The 15,570-nt window shown below is 45.5% G+C and overlaps 1 protein-coding gene across 2 annotated transcripts in view; it reads left to right on the top strand.

Moving 5' to 3' along the window:
• The first annotated feature begins 8,207 nt into the window (after positions 1-8,207).
• CAPS (calcyphosine) overlaps positions 8,208-15,570 on the top strand; it is a 99,188-nt gene continuing 91,825 nt past the window's right edge. Inside the window, exon 1 of one of the 2 annotated variants that reach the window (XM_085636809.1) lies at positions 8,208-8,339. The gene's annotated coding sequence lies outside the window, so the exon portion shown is untranslated. The remainder of the gene's footprint in view (positions 8,340-15,570) is intronic. The other variant, XM_085636810.1, reaches the window with a different exon arrangement.

Here is a 15,570-nt window from a genome sequence, read left to right as displayed (position 1 = left end):
CCTGAGTCTACGCCCAGAACTTTAACTCTGCCAGTCGAGTACTTACCCAAAAGCTGATAACCCAATTTTCCAATTTTCCTCCATAGGGTAATATTGACAGGTTTCTTCTGAAATTTTTTCAAAGTGTGGAGTTTCTAAAACTTAAAATATTCACCTAAAATCAACCGAGTAACGAAAACGAAAAGACTCACCTGCTATTGGGAGAGATCCCAGTGCTGGATCTTGGTGCCCAGCACTGACCCTGAAAAATACTCACAACCGTACTTACCATTAACCCAATTTTCTTCCATAGGAAATCATTGACTGTTTTTCTGTGAAATTTCTTGTGTCGATTTTTGCAAACTACAAATATTCTTTAAAAATCGTACCAACTGTGAAAACGTAATTACTTACCTGTTTTAGATAGAGGTCCCAGTACTGAGTCTAGGAGCCCAGTACTGGATTACAAAAGTAACGAGAACATACTTTACCTGCAACTTGAATTTTCTCCCATAGGGAATCATTGACTGTTTTTCTATGACATTTCTTCTGTCAACTTTTAAAATAGCAAAATATTGCCTAAAAATCACAACAGTAACTAAGTCGACTTGTATCACTTGTTTCTAAGAACTGTCCCAGGACTGAATCTAGGATCCAGTCCTGGAGTTACAAAAGTAATCCTGAAAGTAATCTATTGCAAATAACTTAAAACTTCCATTGAGCTCAATGCATTATTATGTTTGAAGTTGTGTTGCCTATTACAACAACCTGTAACCAGTATTTGAAAAAGTCAATTGCATATTGCAAAAGCATTTACCTAAAGCATCTCATTCTGAGAAAGTATATTTTAATACCTATTGTTGGTTCTAAAATCAAACAAACATATATTTTTTATATAAACCATTGGCCTAGAGTTCAGTTCTTGAGTGTGTGAGACCATTTGCTGACTGAGTGTGTACAACAAATGCTTTACACTGTCCTCTGATACTGCCTTACTGCTCGACCAAGCTACCACTTTAGAGAGTAAGGTTATATCTAACTTTAGCCTCTGACAAACCTCTGGGGACTGTGGACTTTCTAACCTTCAGGAGACAACTCAAGACCTGGCTGTTAGACCAGTAGCAACAGCACCCCGCTTCTCCCCTCCCTCAGCGCCTTGGAACCCTTGCGGGTATGTAGTACGCTCTACAAATTTGATTGATTGATTGATTAATTGATTGATTGACTCTCTCTGTACACACTGTACCTATTTGGGAACAGTGTATACAGAGCCACTTTCTCACAATGACAGCATTAAAAGAATTAAAACATAACTCCACATATTACAACTCAAGTGGAGAAATGGGATGCAGCTCCTAGGCATGGCCATAGATATCTTCAACACAAGTTTCAGAGGCTTAATGATATCACCACTTTTGATTTCTTTTTTCAATGTGCACACCACAGGAAGGTGAGCACGTCCTTCATATGTGTATATCTTGGAAGTTGTTGGTGGCAGCTTTGGGTGTAGTGTCAGTTTATTGTATTTGTCCTAGTACCATTTGTTGATCAGAATCCCCAAGGCCAGTTCCTACACCTGGACCTTACAGTTTAGTTGACAACTTGTTCTGCATGTTTCTTCACATGCAAATGATGCAAAAAAAAGAAGGCTTCTCATTTTAATTGTCATCATTAGGGTAGGCACCCGTGCTTGCTCCTTAGAGAAGGACATGTCTTCTTCTCTGGTGTTGGCCACTATATGAAGGGCAGTTTTGGGCTGTGTTGCATTTCAGAGACATCCCAGCTGTGCCCCCATACATACTCAAGCAAAATTGGTAGCTTTGCCCCACCAGGAGCACATCTTAGCTTGTGGTGGCCACTCAGCTGCAAGATGGAGTGCCATCCCACAGTAGCCACAGTTCAGTGTGTGGGTCTCTGCGTTGTTTGCCTGGGACTTGTATGGATTCCCCTCTCACCCAAATTGTTTTTACAGCCTTCAGTTTGACAGGGTGTTGTTCTTTTGATTCTTCTTTCATTTCAGTCATACTAAATGCTGACTCCGTTTGATCCGGACGCGCGTTTTAAGATTTCAAATAATCTGGCTAGAGTTAATATGGCATCCAGCCTCATATGTTGATTCCACAGTATGTGCCGATTGAAGTGAAGATGACACCATTGTATTAGCTGTGTTCTCACATCTTTATTAGGGTCATCTTCCATGCAGATACTAATTAGTTCTCTGACCCTAGCACAAAATCCACCAAATTGACCAAACATCCTTCTTTTATCATGCCTGTCTCATTTTCAAATGTTCAACACAAGGGTAGAGCTAGAGTTAAAGTGAGAAACACGGGTGTCCATGGTACGGTTGCAGGCTTGTTTGCACCTAGTGTTAGGCAGATTCTGGCAGAGCTAGAAGATATCTTATCAGGGAACATGCAGCAGCATTGCTCGTTTAACCTCACTGTCAATTTCTTTAGTGGTTTGGAAATAGTTGTTCAGGCACCCTATCCAAACATGCCATGTGGGGGTGGATGCAGTCAGCTCACTTAAAGCAAAAAGCAATTTGGTGTTGTAGTCCATGTGGTGCACAGGATAAGTATGGGGCTTTCCTCTAGTTTCCTGGGACAATGCAGGTTCAGATGAAGGGGCGGGCCCTGGAACCAGACAAGAAATCCAGGCGAGGGTTAACTGCCCCTTCTGGATCACTTTGGCCAAACAAAATACATCCAGCAAAGGATGTGTAGAAGTACTAGCAGGTTTTGTGTTCAGGGGAGTTGGGCACTTAAAAAAAAGTTCTATGCCAAAACGCAGTGCATGGTGCAGTACATATGCTTGCTCTTACCCACTGCTTCGCGGTGGTAGCCTGGGCAGCTGCCTGACTGCCTGGTGTGTCACAGTGTGTTACTGTAATAGGCCGCCATGTGCTAGACAAAGCTTTATGCTTTGAATGCCTTTTCTAGGCAATGATGCATTGATTATCTTTGGTGCACTGCTGGCCAGCTAGGATCTGGTTATGCAGATGTGCTGGGGCAGAAGTGAGCAGGAGCGAAGGGGGCACGACGTGCCCATACTTTTAATTTTAGAACAGCTCCCTTAATTTTCTATGAAAAGGCAATTGTCCCAGGACAGTTTATTTCAAGAATTGAAATACTTTGATGGAGTGTAAGGCAGGGAGTCTCCTGTGCTGTGAAACCGACAGCTAAACAGACCTTCTTGCCAGGGTGCCTGCTTCCCTAAAAGAAATGTAAATGTGCACAAGTGGTTAATCTTTAAACGTAAAAGGGAGTTGTAATCTGGTATTGGATATAATTGATGGAATCCCTTGTTGCTTACTGATGACACAGAGTTATTCTTTTTGAGTGGTATTTTACCAGCTGACCAGTGAAGTGTGAGCTTTTCAAGAACAGTTGTAAAACAAAATTGCTCTATGTTCAGTCTGGGTATAACTAACATCTATATTTTGGAAGCCCTTTTTAGGTCTCGCCTGAGCCAGCGCTTTAGCGCTGCTCTGGCGAGACTTATAGTAAGCGAGTTTTGGAAGTGCAAACAGTGGCTTTTCAGGCCTCCAAATACAGTGCATGTGCGCCGTCCGGGCGCGCGCACCATTTGGAGGCCTGAAAGCACTCGTTTGCTTTCACTTTCGCCGTGATGTGATCGCGATCACTTTCAGCGCACCATTTGGCAGCCTGCGTGCCCGCCCCCACTCCCCCCTCCCACTCCCTCTTCGTCGCATCAAACAAATTCCTGGCTGGGGTAAGCGCACCATTTGGCAGCCTGCGTGCCCGCCCCCACTCCCCCCTCCCACTCCCTCTTCGTCGCATCAAACAAATTCCTGGCTGGGGTAAAAAGCAGCGTCAATTAGCCCTACAACTGAAGGCAGAACTCCAGCAAAACCGCTTACCTCAGTCAAACTAGCACTGAGTGAACAAAGCCAGCTGCTCTCCTGGCGAGAAGATAGTCTGGTTTAGATTGTGCAATCACGCACGGATGAACACCAACTCATACACTGAACCGAAGGCACAAACCTACATGAACGCCGTCATAAGTATATAAAAACACAAGTGCGCCAAGCCAGAGTCGGGAGCAGTTTGGTATTAGACAAACGTTTGCGCAAGTTATTGTTAATGGCAAGTAATCAGTCAGGAGGAGGCTTGTGCGCGAGCTCGGTTGTATTTCCTAAAGATTTACTTGTGGACAGCATTTTCGCAAGTCCTCGTGCAATTAACAAAGACATGCACTTTGACACCCTGCAGGGAAGATCTCAGCACGAATGGGGCCAGTACTTGCATCGGCGAGGGGGCACATCCCCGTTAGTCACCGCGCTATACACAAGGAAGGCACGTCAGCACATTCCCTTCGGTTAGATTAGGACCATGCCAATCACTGATCAACTGTCCTTTCAGTGTTTTACTCAGTGCTTAACTTGAGCTGGTGGTTGGTGCTCCGTACCATCACTTACTTCTCAACACTAACATTAATGAGTCCTCCATAAGATGAGAGCATAGCAGTCTTTAAATCGATATAAATGACAAGCATTGGCATAGCCAATAGGTCTCGCTTTTGGGAACTTATAAGTGTTTAGCCATGCAACAGTTGCATAACTAAATACTTATAAGGTCCCAAAAGCGTCATGGCTCATTAAGTGCTTTAGCGGCCAATGCTTGTTTTTTTTTGTCTTCCAGTCAATGCGACAATCTTCACCGCCGAGTGCACTTTGGTGCTTGAGTCAATCAGACTTGGTGTGAATTCTGCCCTTTCATCCCTGCTGTCAATACAGCCCCGGGGGATCCGGACTCGCAGGCTCAATGTTAAATTCAATTATCACTCTTATGTTTGCACAGGATGTGGTTTCATCCAGTCTCAATATCTCACATTTGTCTCACAGAAACATGCAAGCGTTGTTTTGGCATTTAAACTTGCAAGCCAGGGGCAGGAGAATCTAGAAAGCAAACCTTATAAATGTAATGTACACTGTCGAAGGCAAATAATCATCTTACTGAACATTTGGATCAGCAGATGGAAACGCACGTATCTTTAAAGAGAACATCTTTTTGATGGTGAACCGCAGAATCCAATCTTCCTCTCTGTCACAGGCTACATGAATTAATAAAGCGCCTTTGTTGCTGGGATCTGTTGCTGAAATACTTTACATAATGCCCGAAGCGCGGGTGTCTCGTGTTTCTTTTCACGCCAATGAAAATCTGAATCGACTCCAAGTCTTGGCCAAGAGACTCAAGAGAGGAAATTAGTGGAAAAGCAATCCACTCCTATAATTCAAAACATTTCATCTTTTATGTAATTGGTGTTCACAGCTCAGCGCGCTCGCAGCACCCGCACTGCTCAGGGCCCCTGGATTTTTCATTTACAAAAGAGCAGCGGGCATTAATGCACAGGCCTGGCGCTGATTGCACTTCACTCAACATTATTAGACCAGGCTTCAATGTCATACATGCTCGAACTAATCACTGCAGTCAAGGCCGTCAGCCAGCAGAGGCCCCGAGGACAGGCCAAGAAATAAAACATAATACGCGGAGTTGAACACAAGTGAATTGCCGGTTTCTACTTTAACCAACTTCGAAATTAGGAAGACCCATTGACTGCCGTCCTGTAAATAACCATACATGATCAGGCATCGCCTTCGAGCTCATTCAGGTTACAAAGAACAGCAGGGAACCCCATTTCTAAGTAGGGATGCAGATCTTAAACGTGAACAGTGAACATGCTTCTCTGCAAGTCGCAGGTACTAGAGTGGTTAAGGATGGGATGACAATAGACCTGGAGAAAAAGCTGTCCACATTTGTGAATGGTGACTCGTTACTTCAGTGGAAATGTATCAATTGACGCCTGACTCCTCAAGTGTACCTTAGCAGAGTCGCGCTCCCCATGCTGGTGTACCATTGAACAACCCTATGATTGGCTCTAGGGTTATTAATGGTGCTATTAAATGGGGCGGATTGCTGGTTTATGGGGTACAGTACAGTGTTACGATGCCCGTAGCCTTTATCCCTTATGTTTTATTGCCTTGCATTCCTGCGTTTTTGTCTATTGGCTGGATTGTGAAGGAGCATTGCAAATGCTTGTTAGTAAGGGGCACAAGACCTTAGGAATGCGGTTTATGGCCAGTGCATGTGAGGCATTCAAGCGCGAAGCTGGCATCTGGCATCGGACTTGAAAGCAGCAGACTGCTTTCGCCAGCGCGCGCTCGGCCTCACTTCCTGCATCCCCTCTTACAACAATTAACTTTCGTTATAACTCACACCCCATATGCTCGTTCCCTCCCACCCTTCCTTTGATGTCCGCTTTTCTTGTTCTTTACAAACCACGCCACACACTGCTGCACACCACACACTGCTGCACGCCGCACACTACCGCACGCCGCACACTGCTGCACGCCACACACTGCTGCACGCCGCACACTGCTGCACGCCACACACTGCTGCACGTCGCACACTGCTGCACGCCACACACTGCTGCACGCCACACACTGCTGCACGCCGCACACTGCTGCACGCCACACACTGCTGCACGCCGCACACTGCTGCAAGCGACACACTGCTGCACGACACACACTGCTGCACGCCACATACTGCTGCACACCACACACTGCTGCACGCCCCACACTGCTGCACGCCCCACACTGCTGCACGCCCCACACTGCTGCACGCCTCACACTACTGCACGCCTCACACTGCTGCACACCGTACACTGCTACACGCCACACACTGCTGCACGCCACACACTGCTGCATGCCGCTGCACGCCACACACTGCTGCACGCCACACACTGCTGCACGCCGCACACTGCTGCACGCCGCACACTGCTGCACGCCGAAAACTGCTGTACGCCACACACTGCTGCACGCCACACACCACACACTGCTGCACGCCACACACTGCTGCACGCCTCACACTGCTACTCACTGCTGCATGCTGCACAACACTGCTGCACGCAGCACACTGCTGCACGTCGCACACTGCTGCACGCCACACAGTGCTGCATGCCTCACACTACTACACGAAACACTACTGCACGCCACACACTGCTGCACGCCGCACACTGCTGCACGCCGCACACTGCTGCACTCCACACACTGCTTTTATGCGAGTTTATGCTACTGACATTGTAAATGACAATGCCTTTTATTTGTTTTAAAACCAAAACATAAATAAAAGGCATTGTAATTTTACAATGCCAATAGCTCAAACTCTTATAAATGCGAGACCTATTGCATTGCAAATGCTTGTTTATCTTAAAACTTTTTGCACGTTTTATAGCAACCTGTACTGTAGCTTTTAATTTAAGAAGAGCAGATTTGACATCAACAGCGAAGGCAGCTGAATAGACGTAAAGTCCCTTGGTGAAATAAGCTTTGACAAACATACCGTAGTCGAAACTGTAGTTTAGAAGTTGGATAACGTAACTGATATTATCGTCAAAGTGTGACATTTCTTGCACATTTTTACTGTCCTTAACTAATACCCAGCGCTGAAACTCTGCGCCCCGCACAATTATTGTTTTTTAGCGCGGGAGAAGTGAGAAAAACATGGGCGGGTCACGAATGCCCACTTCGCTCGCGCCCACTTAACCAACTGCCACAAAAAACCGTTAGGGAGCAGTCAGCGAGAAGCACCAGAAGAGCGCGCTCGAGGACACTGCGCAAAGACTGCATCGTCTAGCTGCGAATCGCAGCGGCCATCTTGGAATAAAATGGTTTACGTTCTATACAGTTAGGGACTAGCACAATTCAATGTAATATAATTAACTTTTCTATTTTCAGACAAAACTCACTCACAGTAATTATCAAGATACTGACCGATGTATCTATTACCGTATTTATTAATATACAATATATATCTCCAAAATAACTGAGAATGAATGCCTGCATAATCGTTAAACAAATTGGCATATATTAATTTTTCTTTAAAAACTTGAAATTAACCAGATGTATATATTAAACTGCATTTATCAACCAACTCCATTACCATAGACCAGTAAAACTTTTTCTAGTGGTAGATTTTCAAAAGTAAAGTTTACGCTATATCTCTTCCATTTAAACTCGCCTATTAAATCAGTATTTTTTAAGCACCGAGTTTTGAAAACATTGGTTTTATAGTTATTATTTGCATAACCAATTAGATCATAGCTCGGAAAATCCTTCGTCTGACACGTAGTCCCTCCTCTATGCCCACGGTTTTCCCAAGGGAGCAGTTGCCAGGATCTCCAGCGACGCCCAGCCACATCCCGAGCCCTGCCTGCTATGCGGCTGCTCTGCGGCTTGCACGCGAGGGGCGTGGCCTGGGGCGGGGTGGGACCGGCAGAGGGCGCGGCACAGGTGCAGTCGCACAGCAGCCCGGACACACCTGAAGCAGCAGCCAGAGGTGAGAGCTCGAGGACTATAATAATTATAACTGGGTAATGTGATCAAACTTCTGGGATTAGTCTGGGACAGTAATACAACTGAAGGAATATTAAAGTTACAGAAGCGTAATATTACTACGAAATACCATAACAATTGTTTAGATTTAAATACATACCTGGATAATAACTTGCGCCTGATAATTTACATTAGTGCTGTTATTTTTAATGAATACGGGAACTTACTTCACATTTGCTCTATGTATTACCTTTATCCTGCTGTAGTTTGTCGACGGTCTTTCCATTATTAGATATAACTGCATCTGTTTGTCGCTATTATTTCACTACCTTTGGAATAAATCTATTCGGAATAAGTCCAACGAGTTTTTCTTGCTTTTGTGAGATGTGACTGCGGCGGCGCATGGACGCTCTTTTTATTCAATATATGCATAAAAGAATCATCGTCATCTAATCACACCGTGTAATAGTATCTGTTTTAAAAGAGGGGATTGAAGCCCGGTAATCAGAAAAAGGAGCAGTTTTAGTAACAGACACAACTGCCCGAAATACAACAGAATAATTTATAAGCCGAGTATGCACAGTGAAAAATAAAAATAAAAATCATCAGCATTACGTATTCAAAATTAACGCAGAATAATCCATGATCAGCATAAAATTTGTATAGGCCTTAATTCTAAAGGCAATTCCCTCATACAGTTTTGACCTCTTGATTCTATCCGGTGTCTCGAGGGGTCTTCCAGTAGGTTGGGCCAAGGGAGGGCAGAGCCACTCTGGGTAGAGAGGTGTCTATTTGAGACGAAGGGAGGTGATTTCCCTCACCCATATATACTTAGGAAAAATTCCAATGACAGACGTGTCACCTATGCAAAAAAAAACAATATTAAAAAAAAGTATATGACAAGATAAACTAACCATTTGTGTGAGCGTCTGGTTGGGGAACAAAATATAATGTGAATGGTCTCTGCCTGCCTTTGCATGAGATTACAGTTTCCAAGCGTGCTCCTTCCTAGGAAATGGGCTCCAGAGACAAGGGGCTCCTTTCGATAGAAAGAGACGTAATGTTCTGATGCTGCCAGTGCTCAACTGCAGTACCCCTAGAATGGTACATTTGTGGTAGATGTGGGGAAACTTTGGGGGTGCCTGAGACCATTTCATAATTTTTAATCTTATGCTTCTTTGCTCCTCAAGTTATGATCTTAATGAAGCAGTATATTTTTGTAACCTTTTTTGATTTGCTTATGTCCTGCAGGCGGTTATGTGCAGGTTATTGGTTATCTCCATTGAGGTCTCCATAAGTTGTCTGTCTGGTCTTGTATCAGCTTATGCTGTATTCAGACTGTGTGGGGTGGATGGTGGGGTGTGGTCGATGATTTTGTTCCTTCTATCTTGTGCCCAATATGTTATGCTCCTCCATCTAACCCAGTTGAGTGGAGTCAGTGAATCTGCCTGTGTGTAGGTGTGAATCTCTTTCTTCCAGATAAGTGCATTCTAATTCCTGGTGTCAGTATTGCCTATTTTGGTGTGTCTCCTGAAATCTTTCAGTCGCCAAAGGGTGATTAATATCTCTAGCAATCTGTAATTTTCTTGCAATAGTTGATGCAAGCCTGCACAGACCTAACCCTATAATGGGAACTGTAACCCACAGAAGTTTCTTGACAGACATATTTCTATAATAACAGCTATGTCATTAATTGCTCTGAACTCTTTAGTGATTGCAGCAACCCTTTCTCTAATGATAGTTGAAACTTTCAGACGGTGCTGAATTGAACCATCATGGTTGGGTTAACCCTAAGAAAACAATTGTAAATCCTGAAGAAGTCTTAATCCTTAAATCCTTAGGCCAGTCTGATCTCTTCAACATCATGTTTTACTCTCAGCAAATCTGTATAAACACCATACCTCTGAGATGTACTCTCGGAATTCCAGTGTGCCCATTTACTGCATGTAGTCGTTCATCTAGTTAAATCTCAAAGTTTTCTTTTGGTGTATAGTAAATAGCATGGCAGCTCATTTTCAAAAACAGTTTTGGGCGAAATAATGATCTGTTTCAACTTTTGGCAGAACATACCATAAAACCATGTAAGTGCCTGTGGGTAAGTTAATTTTCTCCTATTGGTGTTCCTTCTCTTCTCTTCCTTTCACAATTAGAGTTAATACTACATAATGAAGTCCATCCTACTGCCAGTGTGGGTGTGCAGGCTAAACGGAGAGCAAACTAGGCATTAAAAAAGAACACTTATTCAATTAACTCTGTCCTCCATCTAGCCATGCTCTTACTCTTCAGGTCAATAGATGCAGTTTAGTAAATGGGGAACAAGTCAAAGTTACTGGAAATGCCTAAGAAAAAAAATACACACTTCTGCATTGAGTTTTACAGGTGAATGTAAGACAGGACGAGTTGAAATATACTTTCCAAATGATCCACTTCTCGCTATAAATGCCTTTTACATTATTTATGTTAATTTACTTCCTTCTATCAAAGCCCTCCAACCCCGTATGACAATTCAGTGGATTTTTTTGTGAAATGTTACGTTTTTGTAGCATCACAAGTCATCATTTTGTATTGAATTGTTTCTATTATATTCCTGAAAATGCTTTGAAAAGCTAAATACCGGCAGCGTACAGACAAGTGCAGGACAGTGGCACTAATACCTTTTGTACTGATAAGTCTTTTAATCCTGTTTCTAGGCAGAGCTAAAACGCACAGAGCAGAGATCACAGAAACCAGTACAATGGGGGAGTGGCAGGCCTACATCATGTGATGAAAGCTGCTCATTATTTGGAAAAATATAAAACATAATGCAAATTGTGGTCAATGACTTAAAGGAAATTCTAATTTAATTATAGACACAGAGGCACATTTATTTTGCTTTACGTTTCTAATAGTATGAAAAAGTATATTTTCAGTGATCCAAAACCACACTGTATAACACACAATGACCACCTAGCTGCCCCCATAAGAAACCCCTCTGCATCTAGCAAGTCACAGTTACAGCTATTAAAATAACTAGGTCTATACCCAGGCAGAAACAACAGTGCCAGTAAATCCAGGATACAAAGAAAAAAAACCTATTCTTTTAGGACCAGATGCTGGCTGTAAATCCCAGAGGTTGCTCCAGTTTTTGAAACCAGTAAAACAGAGCAGCATAAATGGATGGGTGAAGTAGGGAATTAATGTATAGCCGAGGAATATTGATTGCCTCAATGAAATCTAGGCTTTTATCTAAGACCGCTAGTAAAATGTGTTTTTTTAATGGAAGGATGAGGGGCTTCCCCGGTGGTCTGAAACCAAACCACAATTTACATTGCAGCTAGACACAAAAAAGAGTCCGAATTGAAGCTGCTGCATATGCTTACGATTTTTTGTAGTGATTTTTGTATAACTGTTGCTGGTGTTAGTAAAACCCACAGGTTAGGGCTTTAAATTAGGCTGCACAAAATTGGAGAGGACATGAGGGCAACTTCCCCTTAATTGTGGTCCATCCAGTGGTGTTGTTGACATGGACTTTTCTCACATTGAAGACCAGCATGTATAATCTTGGTACACGAGGCTGAGAGTGGCACCACTCAGTTCTGCTTGTTGTGCTGCTGCTCTGTAGTACAGGGGGTCTTCAAACTGGGGCGTGGACCCCCCTATGGGGGCAGCAAGTGATCCCAGGGGGGTGGCGCCAGGCTCTAGCAGAAAGAATCATTATGCTGATGACAGTGCTTTGTTTTCAGCTGAAGTAAATGAGCGGCAGTAAGCGTCTGTGTAAATGGCCTTCACTAACATCTTTTGTCATTTATATCCTGGCTGGGAGAAGGTGTCAAAAAGGAAGGGACTCCAAATATTCTTCAAAATCCCCACCCCCATTTCTAATATTCAGACTGTGGATACTTTTACACATTAATAAGGCCTGCCTGACCACAATACTATGTTTGGCAATCACACTGTTAGGTTTACAGATCTCCTCAGGATCCGGGCGACGCAATGCAGGTCCACCTCCTGATATCCCCGGACTCCAACCAAAGGTTACGGAGCCTAAAGGTGATCAGGCGATGGAAAGGATGAGGGGAAGGGGCAGCTGGGACAAGAATCTGAAAAGACAAAAGAAGAAACATTCACACACAGTTCACATGGTACAGTCTACTCTCTTGTAGGTCTCACTAGAACATAGAATTACCATTTGTTCCTGTATTTTCCCGCAATACCAATCCCTGAGATTCCGCTCTCAGGATAAACAAATAATGGCCAAAGTACACAGGCACTCCCTGCGTTTCCAAAAGAACTAGCCCCTTTTTTCTGTCAGTACAAAACCTTTAAAGGAGGAGCTACAGTCTTCTCTCAGATCATGACTCCATTCCGTAATACCACCGCCTCAAAAGTATCCAAAACAACTAAGGATGGTTTCCACGGTGAGTACACCACCGCCGGAGACCTCAAACGACGTAGCGCTCCTTCACGCGTGAGGATCAACACGCTAATTGTCCTAGAACAAGTGGTTTGCTTTAGGTAGTCTGTCTGTGCCTTTCCCAACACAGTTCCCTGGCCTCCGTCTACCTTCAAGCCAGATGCTCGTCCGAGCCTTTCCCTCTTTGAGTACTTAGTCTAGCTAGGGAATCCCAATAGCCACCCGCGTTCGTGCCGGGTTGCTGTTACAGCTCCTCCTAGCCGTGTAAACTCTCGTGCTCCTCCGAGCACTGTATCCAAGAAGCGGCACCTGTGCGGGTGCCGTGTGTGAGCAACAGCTCCTCCGAGCCGAGCGAAGTATTGTGCTCCGGTCTTGTGCTCCTCCGAGCACGGAGTCCAAGATGCGGCACCGGTGCGGGTGCCGGGTGTGAGCGACAGCTCCTCCAAGCCGTGCGAAGTCTCGTGCTCCTCCGAGCACTGAGTCCAAGAGGCGAGCCGGTGAGTGACCGGGTGTGGGTCGCCGCTCCTCTAAGCCGTGCGAAGGTTCGTGCTCCGCCGAGCACTGAAGGGAATCTCTCACCTTCGGTCTGTCTAGGGCTTCTCTTCCGGGGTACCTCTCCGATGCTACAACACAGCCTAGTCCGGCTGCTGTATCCTCCGATCTTCTGTTTGCTTCAGAATAACGCACGCCTCCTGCCGGGCGTGGCGTCGTTAAATAGACGCCTACTTCCTGTTTCCAGGGCTGATGGGATTTGTAGTTTCTAAGCGCTGGGTAGGCCCTTCAGACCTCGATTCCTTACAGTAGGCCCTCTCCCCAAGCGCCTCCTAGCACCTGGTTTCTCTGGATGCCGGGCGTAGAACCGACTCACCGCCGCCGGCGCGTGCACCGCCTCGGAGGGTTCCCATGAATCATCCTCCGTGGTGTACCCTTTCCAGGAGACCAGGAAACATAACTTGCCCCTGCGATATTGGGCGTCGAGGATGCTCCTCACCTCGTATTCCAAACCCCCGTCCCCCCACACTGGTAGAGGGGCTCTCCTTCTGGCCTCTCCTGCAGGTTTCAGCAGACTGCAATGGAAAACCGGGTGGATTCTGAGAGAGCCAGGTAGCTTGAGTTTGTATGCCACAGGATTAACCTGCCGCACCACCTCATATGGACCGATGTACTTGGGATGGAAGACGCTGCATAACTTGAATCGTATGTTTTTGGTGGATAGCCAGACTCTATCTCCTACGGCATATGTAGGACCATCGATTCTTTTCTTGTCTTCCCACCTCTTGTACGTCTTTTTGGCCGCCCGTAGTACCCGTTGAGTTTTCCGGTGAAGAACTTGTAGCGCCCGTAAGCGGGTCCTGACAGACGGTTGGTTTTCCACCTCCACCGGGATTACGACCGGGAGTGTCTTTGCGTTGTACCCGAAATTGGCCATAAACGGGTACACTCCTATTGAGCTATGCAGTGTGTCGTTGTATGACAGTTCTGCCATCCACAACATGGAAACCCACGACTCCTGGGACTTCGACACGTAACACCTCAGATATTGTTTTAATGACTGGTTGAGGCGTTCGGTCTGTCCGTCGGTCTGCGGATGAAAGCTGGTAGACTTTGCGGACTCAATCTGTAATGCCTTACACCAAGTCCTCCAGAAGCTAGCTATAAACTGGGGGCCCCTATCAGAAACGATCACTGCAGGCAAGCCATGGAGTCTCACCACATGGGTCAGCAACAGCGGTGCTGTCTGTCCAGCCGTAGGTAGGTTTCTGCAAGGGATGAAATGACCCATCTTGGTCAGGCTGTCCACCACAACAAGGATCGCCGAGCACCCCTGATCGACAGGCAGTCCTGTGATGAAATCCAGGCTTATGTTCTGCCACGGTTGTTGAGAAGTGGGCAGAGGGAGCAGCTTCCCTTTCTTTTTGCATCGTTCTCCTTTTGTTCTAGCGCACACCTCACATTGGGTTACCCAGAGACGGACGTTTTTGGTCAGGGAGTCCCACCAAAAATACCTGGTCACTGCTTCCATTGTTTTTCGGATCCCCGGATGACCTGCCAAAGGAGAGACATGACACCATTGAAACGCCTTTCTCTGTAGTATCTTTTTAGGAAGGAACAGCCGGTTTCTGTGAAAAGGAAGTCCTCTTTTGATGGTACGTACCCTATCATCATCGGACCACCTTTTCCAATCATCTACGGAACGGCTGACCCGTACCTCGTCCAAAAATCTTTCGGCCCTTAATACACAGATCACCTTGGCGGGATTGATGGTAGCTACCGGCGCCGGTGATAGGGTGCCTTCCCCAATGGACTGTCTGGATAAGGCATCTGCCTTCCGATTGTCGGTGCCTGGCCTGAATGTGATACAAAAATCAAACTCCGCAAACAAAAAAAGTGTCCATCTCATTTGTCTTGGTGTCAGGTGACGAGCTGTCTTCATGTATTGAAGGTTTCGATGATCTGAGTATACAGTTACCGGATGTTGCGCCCCCCCACAGATAGTCGCGCCATTCCTGGAATGCCTTCTTTATCAACAGGAGTTCTTTCTCGGCTATGGTATAATTCAGTTCCGCTTTGTCTAGTTTCTTGGATAGATACGCTACTGGGTGCAGCCGACCCGTGACTTTGTCTCTCTGAGATAAAACGGCCCCTATGGCGTCATCATACGCGTCTGCCTCAACAATAAACGGAACATCCGTCTGAGGGTGCCGGAGTACAGGAGCCGATGTGAACGCTTTCTTCAGATGTTCAAACGCTGTAGTGGCCGTCGTCGTCCACAAGAAAGGCACTCCCTTACGAAGCAGCCGAGTTATGGGTACTGCGATCTGAGAGAAATCCTGTATGAAAC

This window comes from Triturus cristatus, chromosome 12 (assembly GCF_964204655.1).
Source record: "Triturus cristatus chromosome 12, aTriCri1.1, whole genome shotgun sequence".
Taxonomy (NCBI): domain Eukaryota; kingdom Metazoa; phylum Chordata; class Amphibia; order Caudata; family Salamandridae; genus Triturus; species Triturus cristatus.
This window is presented reverse-complemented; position numbering and strand designations above follow the sequence as displayed.